The sequence below is a fragment of the Anser anser genome (genome assembly GCF_964211835.1).
Source record: "Anser anser genome assembly, chromosome: Z".
Classification (NCBI taxonomy): domain Eukaryota; kingdom Metazoa; phylum Chordata; class Aves; order Anseriformes; family Anatidae; genus Anser; species Anser anser.
The window spans coordinates 11,148,145-11,165,063 of NC_139723.1; the positions used below are offsets into that span (position 1 = coordinate 11,148,145).

Consider the following 16,919-nt stretch of genomic DNA (forward strand, 5'->3'; position numbering starts at 1 on the left):
TTTTAGATAGAGGCCTACAACATCTCCTAAATTTCTGTCTTTTGCAGGTTGAGGACTCCTCATATACTCTGTATTTCCTTACTCAAAAACCTTTCCCTATCTTTGAAGATCCTTGACTTACCCTGTTGCAGCTCCATTTTATCCTTCCAGGGACTGCAGTACGAAAATTACACACAGTATTCAAAGGAGGAGCAAAACATAGGTTATCCAATGGCACTATGGTATCTTCTGTTTTGTTCTGTGTTCCAGGCTAGCTTTTGATCTTCCTTTTTTTGACCATTCTTTCATATTGAGCTGACATTTTCTTGGCCAAATCTGTCATAACTGTAAGACCTCACTCCTAAGAGGTCATCATCCACTCAGATTCCATTGTTTTATTTGAATGATATTTCCCTGTGATATTAGAATCACAGATGATAGAATATCAGATGATATATAATATATAATATCAGATGATGGACAATCCCCTCCCTCACCTGCTGGCCACTCTTTTTTTTAATACAGCCCAGGACGCAGTTGGCCTTCTGGGCTGCAAGCACTCACTGCTGGCTCATGTCGAGCTTTTTGTCCACCAGATCCCCCAAGTCCTTCTCCGCAGGGCTGCTCTAAGTGAGTTCTTCTCCCAGTCTGTGCTCATGTCCGGGATTGCCCTGGCCCAGGTGCAGCACCTTGCACTTGGATTTGCTGAACCTCATTAAGTTCATGTCGGCCCAGTCTCCATCCCGTCCAGGTCCCTTTGAATGGCATGTCTCCCCTCTTTGGTATCAACTGCACCACTCAGCTTGGTGTCATCTATAATTAAATAACTAAACACACATATTTATGCATACATATAGCTTGAAAACAAAAATAATATATAATTTTCCATTTTATTATTGCAGCAGCATATTAGCATTTAGTGAGGTCAAGACAGTATTCTTCAGCTTGCCCACTTGTAATAACCTTTCTATAATTCATATAATTATTTTCAAGCTTCTTGCCATGCCATAGTAACGAAAGCAGAAATAAATAGGATTCCCATCTGAAAAGAAAACTTGCCTGTTCTGCTCAGGTGCAATAATACAAGGCCTCTTTCAACACAGTGTCTCTACACATGCTGACCAGGTATGTTCTTTGGTGTTATGTCAGTGATGGAAGGTATCCAGTGGGTCATCCTGCTACGGGCCGAGGAGCACCTTCTGCTTCTACCTGTCTTTCTAAGGTTAATGTTGCACAGTTGCATGCACATGTACAGGGTTGGGTCTTAGAGATGCACATCCACAGGAAAAAGTGGTGATTTGACAGTGATCTTTCAGAAGAGAAAGAAAGAAAAGAAAGAAAAGAAAAGAAAGAAAAGAAAGAAAAGAAAGACAGAAAGACAAAGACAGAAAGACAGAAAGAAAGACAGAAAGAAAGAGAAAGAAAGAGAAAGAAGGAAAGAAGGAAAGAAGGAAAGAAGGAAAGAAGGAAAGAAGGAAAGAAGGAAAGAAGGAAAGAAGGAAAGAAGGAAAGAAAGAAGGAAAGAAGGAAAGAAGGAAAGAAGGAAAGAAGGAAAGAAGGAAGGAAGGAAGGAAGGAAGGAAGGAAGGAAGGAAGGAAGGAAGGAAGGAAGGAAGGAAGGAAGGAAGGAAGGAAGGAAGGAAGGAAGGAAGGAAGGAAGGAAGGAAGAAAGAAAGAAAGAAAGAAAGAAAGAAAGAAAGAAAGAAAGAAAGAAAGAAAGAAAGAAAAAAAGAAAGAAAGAAAAAGAAAAACATCTGCCTTGTACTAGAAACATGAATATTGGCAGGGATGCTTTTTGCATTGGATGACATTTAGAGACTTTCACAGAAATCTGATGAGAAAGCTGTATTGTAGTTTTCTTATAATGAACAGCTGGCTTGCAGTAGTTTAGACTTAATTTGTGTCAAGCTGCAGCCTAGCAGACTGCTATACAGCATGTTTCAGGTGGGGGCATGCAGACCGTGGATGTGGTCTGGCACATTCTGATCTCTCACTATCGACACCCCCTGTCAGCTTTCACTGTGATTTCAGAACACCTCTAAATCCACTGTGGTGTTCAGATGGAATAAAAGATAGTCAGCCTTTATTACCAAGGGATGAAGGTCTTTGCAGGTCTGCAGCACTTCTGGGCATTGGTTGCGCAGGCATTGTTTTGGTCCTATCTCTATTTCCTTGTATTTCTGTAAGCTTTCGCACACTTTTGCCACAGTCTGTGATGTTTACAGTGAAGACACAGTGCTCATCTGTGGACACAAATTTTAGATCATTTATGTTAAATAGGTGCCATGGAAATTACATAATCTGAGTGAAAAGTAAATTGGGAGTCCTTCACAAACTGCATCATATCCCTCTGTGTGAGAAACAAAGTTGTGTTTTTGCAATAGAAGGTGTTTTTGCAGTGGAAAATCCCACTAACCTTGCATATTCAAAAGTGATTGTGCAGGCAAGACAGTAGCATAGCAGTGGGAAGTACGTTAAACAGATAAGTCTAAGGTCCCACTGTCCCAAAATGAGGAGGATAGCTAAGAAAAACAGGATGAACAGTGCAAAATCAGCAAAAATAAAAATCACGAGCCCTCTAGTCACAAGAGAAGAAGGGAAATAAAAGGAAAAAGAGAAATTAACGGTTGGTCAAATAAAATTGTACATATATGGTATAGAAGTGTGCCGAGTAGGTTGTGAACCTGTAGCACTCAGCCAGTGAGGAAACAGGGGAAATCAGGTGTTGGGTAATAGGGAATATAAGGCTATGGTAAACTTTTACTCTGTGCTCCTGCTTGCAGGACGCCCACCATTGCAATTAATGAATAAAATAGCTTCTCAGAAGACCCCGTCTGAAGAAAATTATTGAGATTTTCACTGTGTAATTTTGCACTAGACATAAAGCAAAGACAAACTATTTTATAGGATGCACCAAAGCTAATACAGGGAGATTAAATACAGTCAGCAAACCAAAACAGCATCTGGACTCAGTGGTTAATGGAACATTTCAATATGGAGCTACAATGCAGCATCATGCAGTAATGTAAGGTGATTTTTCACAGAGTGATGGTTATATATCATTAAAGTTTTTTCATGCCCTGATCAGCAGCTCTGAGTGCTGCTCCTGCTTGCAGTCTAAGATCAACCATGAATAAAATTGTTTTTAATGTCTTGACTAGCAGAGTTCATTTTCAGAGGACAAAAAGAAAACTGAGAATTGAAAATACTAAAAAATCTGTCACAGCTTTACTCTAGGTACTGTATAACAACGCAACACAACTATTCCTTCCTTCAAAAATAGCTGTCTAGAGAGAGGTAGCTTTTCCTTTGGAACGAAAACCTACCAAGAAGGACTTTAAAACCTAGTCTTTGTTCATTTGTCCTGCCACAAGTCAAGCCATGCAGCAGAGCACAAGGGTCTGCCAGGATAACCACTCCTCAGAAAAGAAATCATGTAAAGACTAGGCTAACTGATCCCTTCCACAATGCCTTCTGTGAATTCAAGGCTAGATTGGACTGGGCTTTGAGCAACTTGATCTAGTGGGTGGCATCCCTGCCCATGGTAGGGGGTTGGAACTGGATGTACTTTAAGGTCCCTTACAACCCATGATACTACTATTCCATGTGTTGCTGCATATTCATAGAATCACAGAATGGCTTGGGTAGGAAGGAACATCGAAGATCACCCAGTTCCAACCTCCCTGCCATAGGCAAGGACGTCACCCACTAGATCAGGTTTCTCAGGGCCTCATCTTCATTAATTCATGCTGCAGTACCATTTCAAGCACTATTTGTAGACTGTCTTGGCACTAAGATGTTGTGGAGATGCTATTTACAATTTTGTGATCAAACATCACCAAGATGGACTTGCATCATGATTTTTCTTTAGGAAAACAGTATAAGATTATCTCTGTCCCATATATGAATACTCCCCTATCTGATAAGTGGCACCTCTCCGCATTTAAGATACCACCCTCCATTTATACAACACTTCAATGCTCTGCACACTTTACACATCCTTCCTTCATCTGTATTTGGGTCAGAAAATTAATGCCAACACTTCATTGATCATGTAGTTAGGTGAAGGAAAGATGGCAAGAAAATTGCAAAAGAGACTGAGAGGTTCAGTGTTGTTTTCTTCAGGTTGGACTGCAACTGGGACATTAGGCTGTCTCATGAGCATTGCTGTCTGCAGAACAGAAGTTAGCAGGTATTACCCAATTTCTATTTTTTTACATACCTAGAAAGGTTGAGAACAAAAAGTAGCACTTTGCAGTAACATACAAGGATGCTGACTCTCTGTTAATCCTAAATAAATTGAGAGGAAAAGCTGAAAAAGCAGAAATCTGTGTTTCCTTTTGCTGGAGGTCAGCACTGTTAATCTGCAGTAATGCCTTCCAAAATGCTTTAGTTAGCTGCAACTGAAACAATAGGACCCTAAACTGGTGTGGTGCACAAACGTCTTTCTCAGCAGATGCCCCTTTGTGTCAACCATAGAATCACAGAATATCCCAAGTTAGAAGGGAATCACGCAGATGCTCAAATCCAACCCCTTGTTTCACACAGGACCACACAAAAATCTGACCCATATTTCTGACAAAGCTGTCCAAGCACTTCTTGATCTCTGGCAGCTCGGTGCTGTGACCACTGCCCTGGGGAGCCTGTCCCAGTGCCCAACCACCTCTGGGTGAGAACCTTTTCCTAATACCCAGCCTGACCCTCCCCTGTCCCAGCTCCATGCCTTTCTCCCAGGTCCTATCACTGGATCCTATCACAATACTGGTACTTTACAGTCAGCCAGAGCCAAGTGGAACATGTTAAAAAATCAACATTTTCCCCTATACTGCCCAGAATCTGCTTTTCTTGAGTACAGAAGCAAGTACTAGCTAGTTCCATGATAGCCATTGTTTTCCTTCAGGATCTCAGATAGACTATTTTTTTAAAATGGTTCTTAAATATTATGAGGAATTTGTGATTATCAGTGTGAATATAGCAGGCTACTGTCAGTCCTGCTGTAGATCTGAGAAGCCTTAGAAAGGGGCACAAACAAGGGGGCTGTATTACACCAGTGCAGCTCCCTTTTGGGTAGGGTTCAGGCTCCACGTCCTCTGCAAAAGCTGCATCGTGTAGCCGGGCTGCAAGAGGAATGCAGACCTCCAAGGACACCAAGCAGACCTTCATGGGCTTCACGTATCCCTGCCTAATGGGATTACTTACCCACCGTTAGGTAAGCAAAAAGCAAAAGGAAAACCTTGCTGCTTCAGAGCCTGAACTCATTTGGAAGATGCTGCTCATATGGAAGTGCCAAGATCCCGTGGTACTTTTTGTAAAGATATGTGTAGGTAGCCTGTGATTAAAAATCAGAGGAATATTGCCACTAATTGAAGGAGATTGAAAGAAGGCTGAGAAAGATGACCACAGAGATGGATTATTCCTTGCCAGGGTTGCTGTGTAGATAGGGGCTTATTTCCTTGGAAAGAGATGAACTGGGGGAAAAACGATAGAAGCCTATGAAGCATGAATCACAGGGAGAGAATGGAAAGGGAGATCTTCTGCACTGGCTTTTCTAGCATGAGAAATGAGTACATCAGACAAAGCCTGTAGGAGCCAGACTCAAACCAACAGAGTGAGTCCTCATAGACCTGATTGTCCTTTTAATGCACCTCTTCTTCCCTAGGTGCCTGCTATGGCCCACTAGGCAACAGCCCTGGGGGCTGACCCACCACAGTTGCTCTTGCATTATGTGACTCCCTTGGGGATGTAATTTTGCCCAGATGTTCTGACTGCCCTTTTCCCATTGCAAATGGTTTCTTACATGAAGAGTGCTGTGGAGAACCAAGGATAAGAGTGGAAAGTAACAGTTATAATTCTTTTAATATTGCAGGTACTGGACATGGAGTATTTAATTCTTTATTAGGCACCGTGCTTTGGGGCTGTTGTCACATGCAAAGCTACAGAGAGGATCGAGTCTCATTGTATTAAAATAGGTCAAGAAAACAGAATTTAACCTTTTAAACAGTGGATTCTAACCAGAGCAATTATTTTTGTCATCAACGTGATTTTGAAGTGCAAAGAACGCAGGTCATTCTTGCAAATCAAGGGAATTGCAGTTAAAATGGGATGTCTTCATTGGACAATGCCAGCATTTATTTCTGGAAAGAAGATAAACATATTTCTTGGTAATAAACAATTCTATACTGAACTAAATGGACTAAAGTGATGAGAACAGATTTTGTGTGACTAACCTGAGACACCACAAATGACCTTAATTTCCAAAATACTCTAAGCTGCCTCATATTACTTGTTTCAATTCTGTATGCTAAAATACTGGCTTATTTGCACTTTCATTTTTAATGTAGGCTAAGAGACCTCTTTAAGAAGAAGAAGACATAAGTTTATTTCCTTTGGGAAAGGTAGATATATTCACTTCTAAGAAATATGCCAAAAGAATACACCTCCTTCCCTGCTTCCAGAGCATGTGTTGTACAAACAATTATTTCAGTAAAGCTGATGGACTAGAACAATTATGCACACAGACTTTAGCAGTCAAATATATATATATATATATCCTCTATTATAAATTCAAATTAAGAATTTAGTGTAAAAAACACAGAAATATCTTGCTTCCCAGAAGTCAGGAAGCACCCGAATTCAGAAAAAAACTAATAACTTTAAACATCACTGGGAAGCAGCTCTGAAATGCCTCAGACAGTGCTGCTTTTGCATCACATCTGAAGCAAATCAGAACATAGGAAAGGTGCATAAGTGTTTGGCTAATATGATCATTGCTCACTTGTATTTTCTGAGACATCTCAAGGGTCTTCATGTATTTAAGACCTGACTCTCACAATTGCTTAGCCTTAGATAGCCCTAACTGAGGAGCTGCTGTGCTCAACAAGAAATTATGTAACTGAATTTTCTTTTGATGTTTTAATGAAGATGATCTCATGGAAAAGGAGTGTGGATGGGACTGTAAGATGTCCTTTGTAGAGAAGCACATTTGCTACATCCTGCTTGGATGTGGAACAATGATGTACCCAGATGTTGTAGCTGAGATCGACCACCCTCAGCCCTCCCAGCTGAGAAACTCCTAGAGTCGGAAAAAGGAGGCTTTCTCTTAAAGACCGGAGCAGGGATTTTAGGCTTCAGATGGCTGTATTGCACTGTCCAAAGTGTGTATGTTCCTGTAAATGAAGGGGAAGGACCCTCTCCACAGGTCCACCTGAAGACTCAGCGCAGCAACACCTCCCAAGGGAAAAGTAAGAGCAAGCCAAGTCACTGCTCCCTAGGGTAATACTGGCTGATCCCCGAGCTTCTCACCAGAAAGTGTTGAATTCATTGAGGGGGTGGTGAACCAGTATGAGAAAAACACAATAAAACAAAACAGCCCAAAGTACCCTTAAAAAAAATCACCAGCCATAGTTAGATGCAGCAACTTCACAGAGGTTTCCAGAAATCTTAATGTTCAGTCATTAAATAGGATAGGTTGTTAATATGAAGAATTTGCTACATTGATCTGACAGGAAGTGAGAAACATACTTACACATTATATGGCTGAATGAGCTGAAACAAGGAATTAAGAAAAAAAAATGTAGACTGCAAAAGTGCCTTCCTCAAGTTTGATTTGTACTAGTGCTTCAGTCACTCCACTAGCCCTCAAAACAACATTAACTCCTTTACCAGGTACTGAACAGATTTTTTCTTTGCTTTTTACTATGGGCATTTAAGTTCTTAAATGCTGTTAACGCCAATCATCTTTGTTTGTCCTGCTGGTCAAGTATTGGCCCAGAATTTTACTTAGACAACTAGAAAACTTTTACAGTTCTACTTGTGGTCCGACATACTTCTGAAATGGTCGGATTCTGTGTCCAGGGAGGACTTCTACAAATATCACCATACCCTGTTAACGCTGTCTCACCAGATTTGAAGAAGAGATTTCAGATGCAGTTATACAGCTTTGCTGTAGGACTGGCTTTTGCTGTGAGTGACGCTTTATAATTAAAGATACTTAGGATTAGAAGCCAATTTTGAGTAAGAAGGTGCCTGACAAAACTGCATATTAGGCACTTTCATGGATCCCAGTTTAGGCACCTAAAAAGGAAAGGGGGGAAACCGATATCCTTGGCATTACCCACATATGAATGTGCAGACAGCTAAAGCGATGTATCTTTAAACCACACCTTTTTTCAGATTATACATTCACATTTACATAAATTCTACATGCTTTTTAGGTCTGCATCCAAAACATAATTAATAAATTGAATTCATCACCTGCAATGTGAAATAATTAGGAAAATGGATTTTTTCTCATTCAGTGTTTGGAGGCTGATGTAAAATCATCACTTCATTCCCTTTCCTTTTCTCTAAGCACTCCTTCCTCCTCCAATATCACACAATATTCAGGGAATGGCAGTGCTGTACAGACATGACTTAGTTTATGGAAATGTTGAAGCTATCAGGAACATTCAATAAAATACAGTCTTTAAAGGAATTATGGCTGGGTGGTCTTGTGCTAGAAGATGTTGCCAGAATTGCTCTGTTAGTAACAGATATGGTTGCTCTGCACAATTGCTGTTCCAGAAAAAGCCCTTGTGTTCCTCAGCTGGTCTCATTTCATGCACTGATACTGGTGTAAATTTTCCTATCTGAAACAGAGTTTTGCCAGGTACAGCCATTGGCTCTAGATTTTTTCACCGGCACAGGTTTGCTGACTCAAGTCTATGAGCAAAGCAGTGTTGGTGTGGATTTGTTATAGCATGGACCTGACAGTGCTTCAGGGCTTTGATCCCCAGCTGGCAACGTGCTGCTTTCATTAAAACCCACACCAAACTTGCTAAATGCTCATTTGAATCCTGGATTTGGTAGACTACTGAGTCCCTGTTGTTGCTCTTGATTCCCACTCACTTCGTCGTCACCTGAACCACAACTGGAAGATGGGGCTGCAGCATAAGGATCATGCCCACAGTATCTTTGTGTTAACTGTCCTGCTTAAGAACAGAACATCTGTGCAAAATGATGCTGAACTGGTTGGCTAACTAACAATCTAGACTGTACTGCAGATGCCGTGGTGTATTATTGCCCAAGTTAGGTGTATTTAAGCCAGCACAGACATGATTTTCCTTGCTGCAAAGGAGCCTCCTCCTTAGACTGGAAGCCTTCTGGAGCACTTCATTCAACATGTAGGCAGTGCTCAGCACACTGCAAGTATTAATTCACAGCTCGGCTGCTCCTGGGACCCACATAAGGCCAGCTTTTTCTTAATCAATTAAGAGATGGCATCAGCTATCTATACAAAGGCAGTGATGCTTATACTTACTCTTTCCTCCATCCCCATCCCTTCCCTTCTTTTTTTCCTCTCCCTTTTTGCAGATTTCTGAAATGGTAAAGAAGGTCAGACCACAGTCTGGGCTCCTCGATAACGAAATCAATACTTTCATGCTGTATCTGCAGTCCCTGCTGAATTTTCAGGAATATTGCATCATTTTTACTGGCTCACAGGACTCAGCCTGCAGTTGAGTCACTAGTGGCACAAGGGAGTAATGGCTCTGTCACTGAAACAAAACAACCTCTGTACAGTGCACGTAGGAAATTCAATTGGTGTTTGTCTGGCTTCTTCCCTTTCTTCTCAGGCATACTTCTGAAGCACTATAATTGGCCTAGCTGGGGAGATAAGTGACAATTGTGGATGGGAGGAGGAAAAACAGTAAGAGGAAATCTCTCTACTTTTTATGTCTATTGAGAGGTCAGTGTCAGACAAGAAGCACTTAAAAGAGATCTGCTCTTATCTGGCAAGAACAAGGACACAAAGAAAGATCTAGTCATGAAAGAAACATCCAGCTACAAGGCTGTATGTGTTGAGGGTTTTCTGTAATGTTTCCTGACGGGTGGTTTACCAGCACATCCAGGGTTAGGCCGCTGCTCTGTGAGATGATGGGAGAGAGCAAACCAAGCCCTTGAGTTTCCACCAGCTGCCCCAGATTAAATCGGTACAGCTCCACTGACTTCCTCGCTCTCAAAAGCATGCCACAGAAACTGTCAAATGAACCAGATGATTCTGGGTGAGGGATAAGCACAACCGAGTGCATTGTTTCCTGCATCCCCTTTACACAGTGACTTCAAACCACTCCGCTTTGGGAGAAATTACTGCACTGGCTCTAGCATGCCAAGACACGAGTCCCTTTGGACTCACGTCACCCATGAAGGACTGCACAGCAGAAATGCCATTGCTATGGTGGGCATGCTTCATTCCTGAGCCTTGCTGCAGCACTGTAGATGGGCTCTCTGCTAAGATGGGCAGCATCACAGGCTGGTTTACATGCACTGGGCAAATCTGACCAGGAACATCCTTATTTGCTTTTCCTAGGAAAAGTCTCTCTCTGTGCGATGGGGGACACTTTGCAGTCTAATTATATGCAGGTTGATTCAAACGGTACCAAGCCACTTGAAAATGACAGAGCTGCTGGAGCTCTGAGGGCCTCTGTGTTTCCTGGTTGTGTACAAAAGACACTGTAGCAAATTGTTTCAATTGGCGTAATCAGATGAATGAATCATAAAGCAGACAAACAGCAATTCATCCCTCCATGCAGATTTTCCCTCTAATAGCATTGCAGTTAGTCAGCTCAGTAATGATATCTTCAATAAAATTTCACTCGCGGTCAGGTCTCTCTGCTCCTAATCCAACAATAGCCTGAGAGCATCGTGTGCTGTCACAGGGTTGCTCCAAAAAAATAGCATTGTTCTGTACCTCTACAGAAAGTAGTCCCAGGTACAAAGGTCAGAGCTTCTCTGTTAGATACATGCCCACCAATGGTGTATGGTGCAGGGTAGCTTAAAAATGAGTGTTCAGCTCAATCTCACAGACCAGACCAGTACAGCTCATCAGCAGGGCAGAGTCTGCCCACTGATCCCTCTGCCCTCACGAGGTATTTGCAGAGAAACATCAGCTTTTGGGAACATGTTCTTTGTTCAAAACAACGTGGCAAAAATTACAAGGCAGTAATTGGCATTATAGGCGTTACCTGTGAAGCATACAAAGGTGGAATTGGAGCTTCTGGATCATACTTGCATTCACAGTTTTGACACCAGTCAAGGATGGCATTATCAAAGATATGTTGTGAGTCAAATGTACATCGTGGAGCTGCCTAACTTACCTCTTTGGCATTTACTATTTGTAAACAGGAGGGGATTAAGCAAAGTCATACCCCAGCCGTCATATATTACTCTCTGAAAAAAAAAAAAAAAGTTTCTTTGGCACTCGGCCACCTCCTCCTGCAAGCTCTGGAAATCATTAGAGTTCTTCTTTTCTCATTACCACTAAAGATAATGATGTTGAAGATTAAAAAAAAAAGGGGGGGCGGGTTTGGATAAAGCAGAGAGGAAGACGCAGAGAAGTTTCCAGTGTCAGCAGTTTATGTCAGCGCGGAGTTTATTTTACACCACAAAAGGACTGCTCCAGTGCTCCAGGAGGCTGGTAAAAGCTTTGCATGCCCTTAGCGAGACACAGGCAGTCATGTATGTTACACTCCAAATTGAGTCATACTTCAAGTCACTGGCCTGAACCAACTTCAATAACAGGCTTTGACCTGTGTGCTACATCTGCCTCGGCTAGCGGAGAATTTGTGTTAAATCCTATTCTTTGATTCCTCTGACCTTTAGTTTAGCACTGAGTTGACATCCCCAAACTTGGTTCTGATTTGAATGCATTTTTCTTCTGCATGGTATTTGCTTACACTGCTTTTCTCTATACTTTTTCTACTCACTTGCCTTTACCAGCTGTCTTTAAAAATAATTATGGCTCTGTCTGGCTTTTTTTGGTCAGTACCATTACCCAGTAGCTGGGCGGAGGCATTTCCTAGAGATCATATGTCTTTGACAAGAACACTCTTCTGCTGACGAATTTCAGTATGATTTTCTGCAATATTCATTTAAGGCTGTTTTTATGAGTGTGCCTGCCAGGTCAAGTAGTTGTCCATTTTCAGAAAGCCATGCACAAAAGGGTGGGTTAATTGTCAAAATTAATTTGCTGAAAAGTTTGAATGCTTTCAGACAATGTTTAGTTTTTGTTATGGTTACAATACAAATGGTACTTTAGACCCACTGTAGTCATTGTCAGTTGTCTTTTGCAGATGAGAAACTTTTCTACCAGCTCCTCCTTCAGCCTTTGCAGTCTAGCCACTTTAGATGGCTGCTGATTCACTATGACCTTCTGGGGACTGATTTGCAGATATGCCAGTGACCTGCTATCTGGTGCCCTACCAAAAATTAGGTAAAGTCTGTCTTCTGCCAAAGATGGTTGGCACAATGCAATGTCCTGCATATTTCAAGTATGAAGTTGAAAATAAAGCATTTTCTTTGTGTATCTCTTGTATCCATGACAATGAATGACTGTCTGTAACTGATCTAGTCTCACTATACCTGAATTTGTCTTATCAAAAAGAATTGGACTACAGACATGTCCAAGGTACTTCCAGTCCTATCTTTCATATCCAGGAATGGAGTTATCAACTGCAACTGCTGTGTCTGCTTGCTGGAAGTAAGGCCCCTCTTGCATGGACACCTATCAAACCAGCTCATGCACGAGGGGGAGAGTCAGAGGGTACCCAGTGGGCACTCAGTTAAAAGTTCCTGCTCAGCTGGAGCAAGGTGACCTCCATGAGGCTTCTTGGTAGGAGGAAGAAAAGAAACCTCAGCTCACTGATCTTGCTTTTTGAAAATCCTTCTACACTGGCATCCACACCTTTCTGTTACTGATAATTAATATAAGTTCTTTGGACAACTCTATTCACTTTGCACAACTCTATTTACTTTGGACAAGTGACCAAACACACTTTTTCCCCTGTACATCCATGTATACGCTAGATCAGCCCCTACATTGTGTAAACAGGCATCTGGGTAGAAACAGAATTAAAAAAAAATAAAAAATAAAAAATGACAGGGTTAATTTTAAAACATCAGAAAATAACAAGGAAAGGGCTGGAGCAGTAAACAGGCTTCAGCAAGAGCAAGCAAACAGCAGAACTGACAGAGAAAAACTCCAGAGAAGCTGCCTGTTTGTGGGCATCCAGAGGTGCAGCTGTTCGACTGGCAGCAGTTTTATCTGGCTGGCAGGGGAAGGAGATGGCCCACGTCCTGCTGGCATGGCTCACTGCTCTGTGAGTAAGCACCTCCAAGTACGTGCTCGAGCTTCAGCAAAGCCAGGCTGGTAGAAAACTGAAAACTACTTGAAGCTGCAGCTAGCTGCAACCAACAAAGCATAAGAAAAGGCAGCAAAAGGCAGTGTTTTCAGGCTCTGCTTTCATATGCCTTTTAACTCCAGCAGAAAAGGATGGTGCTAAGGCTCCTCAGTGGCAGATATTTGCCCTTCATCCCTGCCTCCAATGCACAAGGATGACACAGCCATGCTTGCTTCAGACCCACGGCCACATGGATCTGCTCTGAGTGCCCGTGGTTCAGCCATTTTATTCACCCTGTTGTATTTTACTTTTTAATATTGTTATCCTGCAAATCTTCAGCAAGGACACAGCTAGCTGAAGCAGGGGCAGGCCTTTGGCCATTTTCTCTGTGTGCTGCACCCAAACCTGCAGGGTCTTTCCTGCAGGTCTGTGAAGAGGGTGCAAGGCAGCTGTGTCCTCACAGGCTGTGACACCCTGCGAGACGGAGGGTGGCAAAGCCAGGCTGGCATATCTGGGAGATTAATTACATGGTCAAGGTCTGCTCATTTTGTCACTGGTGCTGAGAACTGTGATGTCTTCACCAGCCCTGTCTTGCCCACCCTTCAGCACACAGAAGCCTCCAAATAAGCCCTCTGCATGGAGAACATCTTTCCAGAAGAAGGCTTGAAGTGCAACTTTATGGCATCTTAAGGACAGGTTTAATGAATGATGCTCAGCTTGTCCCACTGCAGGGAAACGAACCCAAAAAGGAGACCCGACCTTAATTTTCTTCCTGAGAGTAGCCTGCAGAGCACGAAACTCAAAGATACAATATCTGCTTTGTTACTCTATGAGCCTGCTGTAAAATATGCCGTAATCTCTGCCAGGGGTATGCTGTGCATTCCCTGGAGGTTTTTCAGCACTGAGGAACACTTCAGACCGCCTCACAGTTTGCTCAGGCTTTCCCTTATAAGGCCTTTTAGCTGCAGCACAGGCACACGACAGCCCCTCCAAGCGCCAGCCTGCTGGGAACCCAGCACAGCCACAGCACTCCCTTCTCCGGGGCCACATTATCCTGACAGCCCCAACCCACTGCCCTTCCAGCCCCTGTCCTGGCACCTGGTGAAAAATGTGGTCCCGGGGTCAAGGCTGGGGATTGCAGAGCTGTAACCTTGTGTGTGTGCACATGTCCTTGGTGCAAAGGTCGGGTTGGTTTGATTGCAGGGAGTTGCTTTGGTTTTCATGTTGGCCTTGGTACAGCAGCAATGCCCTAGGAAGATTGGTGGTCTGCCGCAGTACCAAGGTGTGGGACCTGGTGCTTTTCTGCGGGGCATCTGATGTGCCAGAGCCGCAAGTGGCTCTTGGTCCGTTCCCACTCTGCCAGGGTGTGTAGCAGCTGTGGTGGTAGTGACTCCATGTCAGGGCATCAGGCACTTTTCCACCTATTTTCTCAGTGTGTGTATGAGCCTTATTTTAGCAACTCTGATTGGGCTAAAGTAATGAAATGGGGAGTACAAACCACTGGAAGCAGAGTATGCTCTGCTTGGCCTTAAAATATCCCCTCCGAGGGCTGCCTGGGTTATAAGCCATGGGAAAGAGCCCTCTGTGGGGACCCAGGAGGGCTCCCAGCCTCCCACTGCAGCCGTCCAGGCTGCACATGGACAGAGACCACACTGGGGTGTGCAAGCACTTGGGTCTGGGGGGAAGGAGCCCTACGTGGGGGTACAAGTAGCAAGACATTGCATTGCATGCCATCCACCCTTGTCATAGACAGTACTCGCCGTCATAGAGTGGTTTATCCACAGCCAAAAGAGCACAAAATAGTTCAGCTTAAAAACTGCAATGTTTGCAGTATCTGTGATCCTTACATTACTCAGGGGTAGAAGAGGCTGAGCTTTCCCACAAAAGGGAGAAGATTTTTTGAGGATGCATGCAGAGCTCCTTATGCAGGTGGGCACACACAGGTACAGATTTAAGTTGCAGCTGCTGATTTCCAAAACAAACTAAGCTTTTTTTTTTTTTTTTTTTTTTTTTTTTTAAACCTTTGAAATCCTTTGTGTTCACAGTCCTCTCTGGCATGGACAATGCCAGAAGATTTCTCCAGCTCCCTCCTTGCAGCATTACTTTGCTCAGCTCTCTGGCTTTGTAGCTGATGAAATTGCAGCTCACAGCAGGTAAACAAAAGCAAAGCTAATGGCAAAGCTAATGGTTATCATAGAATCGTCTACACAAAAATAGCAGTCCAAAATACTTGCTCTGCTTCTCCTCAAACATCATTTTAACGTGACAGTTCATGCCAGCTCTCTGATACAAATAAAATCCTCTTTTTTTTTTCAATTTTTCCATTATTATTTTTCTCTGTGCATTCTTTGTTTCTCTTCAAAGTAACAAGAATGTTCCTTTTGTTTTCCATATTTCTTCCTCTCTACCTCACTCCAGAAGATAATAAGCTACACTTTGCTTTTGCAGTGGTGGGTTTTCTCTGATGTTTGGGAAAACTATACTCATATCAATTGCAGGAACCATTCCCATTATAAAATTTCACAGCTGGTACACTTTCATAATGGGATGAGATGGGCAGCCCAGAGTATTAAATCAGAACTCTGATAGTTTTCGATCAAAAATGTATAATAGGTGCAGTGAATGTAACACACTGAAAAGGAAAACAAAACAAAAGAAAACAAAAGGCTACTAAAAAGAAATACTTTTTGGAACTAATCTGTGGAACTCCTTGACGCAATATACCACTGGCAGTCAGAACTAACTACAAATAAGTAGAGGGCTGTAAACTTGGGCTGAAAACATGTACAACAGGGTTCAATAACAAGGTATCTTGGAAGGGAAACCAAATCCAGAGCAGTTCTTCAAGGTCTGATTTTTAGCTCCAAAGAAAAGTAGTATTATTTTGCAGGGATTAATAAGCAGGTTGCCAAACCTTTATTTGGACAAAAATAAAAATGCATCACATCATTTACAAGTTCATATTTCCCCATTTACTCTGTACAAAAGTACAACAAGGTACAAAATACTTTCCTCAGAACATATCTTACTTTTAGGAAAGAAATCAAACCCTTTGAGAAATTCAGCAAATAAAAAGGAAGTGCTTTTTAATCTCCCTATCTCATTAAAATTAATGAATATCTTGTGTGCAAGTTAGATTTGATAAACTTTCATTGTTTTGTGACTAACAATAGTTCTTCTTAAGCACTAAACATTAACTTACCTTTTTGAAAGTGAAGCTATACCACGTCAGATATAATTCAGCTAATGGTCATCCTTCCTAAGCAACCACACAACAAGCAGTCACAGTATGAAGAAGCTCATATTAAAAGAGCAAACAAACTGCAGGCAAAAAACACCTTCATGAAAGGGTAATATTTGCAGACTGTCAGAGATTCGTTAGAAACTGCATGTACAGAATGTCTTCTTATTGATCTACACCACTAAATACAATTTTCTGTTGTTTGGGTTAAGGCTTGCTTTCTAAGTAGCATTACTGATTTGGAGACATATGAACTTGTTATTCAAATAAAATACTAGGAGCTTGAAATCGTCGCTTACATGCTCCATGTGAAATAAACTGCAAAATTTGTTATGCTTCTACATCTTTCCATGTGTGTAAACAGAAAAAAAAAAAAAGGAAAAAAAAAGCCAAATACTACTGAAATTGTTGGATAGATCTGAAATATGAGAACTCAAAATAAAACTTTAAAAGTGCCTTCTTTCATATGTTTCCAGTTTTCAAACAAGTGTGGTCATCTTTAATGATACTCTCACCTCAACATCAAGACATGCATTCTATATAGCT

The 16,919-nt window shown here is 42.0% G+C and overlaps 1 long non-coding RNA gene across 1 annotated transcript; it reads right to left on the bottom strand.

The window, feature by feature from the left end:
* Positions 1–470: 470 nt before the first annotated feature.
* Positions 471–16,412, bottom strand: LOC310889919. The gene is made up of 3 exons (XR_014576912.1): positions 16,335–16,412; positions 2,069–2,221; positions 471–806 (listed from the first exon to the last, which is right to left on the bottom strand). It is a non-coding gene; the product is annotated as an uncharacterized lncRNA (long non-coding RNA).
* Between the last annotated feature and the right edge of the window lie 507 nt (positions 16,413–16,919).